The sequence below is a fragment of the Condylura cristata genome, unplaced genomic scaffold, assembly GCF_000260355.1.
Source record: "Condylura cristata isolate star-nosed mole 26May11 unplaced genomic scaffold, ConCri1.0 scaffold00004, whole genome shotgun sequence".
Taxonomy (NCBI): Eukaryota; Metazoa; Chordata; class Mammalia; order Eulipotyphla; family Talpidae; genus Condylura; species Condylura cristata.
The window spans coordinates 52,026,491-52,028,780 of NW_004567105.1; positions in this window are offsets into that span (position 1 = coordinate 52,026,491).

Consider the following 2,290-nt stretch of genomic DNA (forward strand, 5'->3'; position numbering starts at 1 on the left):
TGCCGGGACTCTGGGGTTCGCGGTCTGCGGGCTTAGTTCCGGGCCGGCCTGCCGGAGCTGTTCACCCTGCCGCGGGAGGGCGCGCCCGGGCTCCCGGAGCTCGCCGCCGCCGCCTCCGCGTCCTGGTTTCCGCGCAGTTAGCCCATTTCCTGAATAGCTATCTCCTCTGCCGAGCTCGCTGATGAAATGATCTCACGCTTGCTTTCTAAGTAATGACCCAAATTAAGAGCGAAAACAGAGACCCTTCAAACAGCATTACATTAATCATCTAATCATTCCCAGGAGGGGGCCGGCCGCCGCCTCCCGGTTTGATCCGAATCTGGATAATCAAGAGCTCGGATTACTGACGCGGGCGCCGGCTCCCCCCACCCCCCACAGTCCCCCACCCTCCTAATATTAGCGCAGCGATTCAGCCCACGTCTTCAGCAGCAGGGCCGGGGGCGAGGGTGCCTCGCGGGCCTAGGTAGTGCGCGTCCTTGTAGCCTCGCTGAGGCGAGGTTAGGCGGAGGCGGCGGCTGGGCGTTGACCTCACCGCGGCAGGTGGGAGGTGCGGGCGGGGCGAGGGTCGCTTAATGCAGGCGGTCCCCAAGTAACTGCGAGTAACTCGGAGTTAGCCAATACCCGGTATACAATGGGCACACCGTGCTCACCGTACCAGGCACTTCCACGTTCAGAAGCGCTGGTCTGTCCTTAGCGCGTGCTCCCAGCCAGGCTCTCGACACACTTTACTTCGAATGTTCACAATAACCCTCAAATTGGGATGACGATTCTCATTTTATCGTCGGACGAAGAAATTGAGGCAGAGATTAAGTGACAGGGTAACAGGGTACGCAGGATAACAGGACTCGGCAGGGCCAAAATTAGAACGCTTTTAGGGGACCCATACTGCCTTCAGGCTTTGTAGGTGAAAGAAGAGAGATGTTCGTTTGCTGGGGAGATCTGTGTTGGTCACAGCCAAAGGTTGGGTCCTCGGCCCCCGCCCAATTCGCAGACCCATTGCGCGGGGAAGGAGAATTGTCGATTTTGTTTGCACAGAGGATGGCGACAGCTTCCTCAGGCTGTCGCGGGGGTATTTTTAGTACCTCCGATTCAGAAATAGGAACTTGTACATTAGAATTCCATTTCCTGAAAGGAGAGCGTCCTCTTTTTTTTTTTTTTTGGTATGCCTCCCTTTCCCCCTCCCCCAAGTCTGGGAAGATGAAGGCGCAGCCAGGAAAGGGGGGCGGTGGGGTGGAGGACTAGGAAGCAAGGAGGAATTTAAATGTTAGCTTGTTCTGGCTGCCGGTCTCTGCTGAGGAGAGATTGGAACCCAGAGGGATATGCAGATTTAACTCCGAAATCTCGAAATCATGGTGGGTGCCTCAAACCCCAGGAAACTCCAGGATGGGCAAGGAGGCCAGGGCGGTTTGGTATATGGAAATATGCCCTCGGGCGATTTCGGGCTGGTTTGAGAATTTAGCTCCCTTCCACTGTTATTAGGTTTTATTATCTCCTCCCCTCACCAACACAAATCCTTCTCCCATTTCTGGGAGATCGTGGGTGCCCTATATGGCAGTCATCAGAACCAAAATCCTTCCCTCATTCATTCCTGAAAGGGAACTTTACAGATGCTCTTCTTGGAGACCAGACAATAGTCAGGATAAGCCCATCTTCTTCCTAAATAGGAACTTTGTTCTAGAACTTTGAACAGGGGACAGATACCACAACATTTAGTGAAATGCATCCATTCAGAGAATTAGGTTTAAAAAATTAGCCGAGTGTGGAGATCATGATCAAGTTCTCCTTGCCTTTAAGAAGGGAAGATTAAAAAAAAAAAAAAAAAAAGACGGGGTCTCTCCCGTCCAGGGAAAGAATTTTCAATCCATCATGTGAGATAACTTTGAGAAGTTCTTCTATAATGACTTTTAGAAAGAGAATACCGCTCCTCTCTTAAAACTGGAAAAATTTGTTTGCAGCTGACAATTCGGAAGTGGGGTAAAGATTGCTTGCAAAAAGATAGAGCACATGAAATGAAATTAATATAGGTAGAACAGGAGGCATTTCTTTCTGGGACTCTTCATCTATTCAGTCAGGAAGAGTGACTGGCTCTGGGGTATACCTGAGCGGAGTTTCAGGCATACTGGAATCAACCTTCTTCAGGCTGTTTCCTCTTAACCTGACTGTTACTAACCCTTCACACCAGTTCCTGTCAATCGCTCTCACCTGAGAACGTGTTATTTCACATCTGGTGGTAATTGTAGGTAAACAGAGTTCTTCTGTATCCATAGGGCTGTTTTCCCAGGTTGGAAGT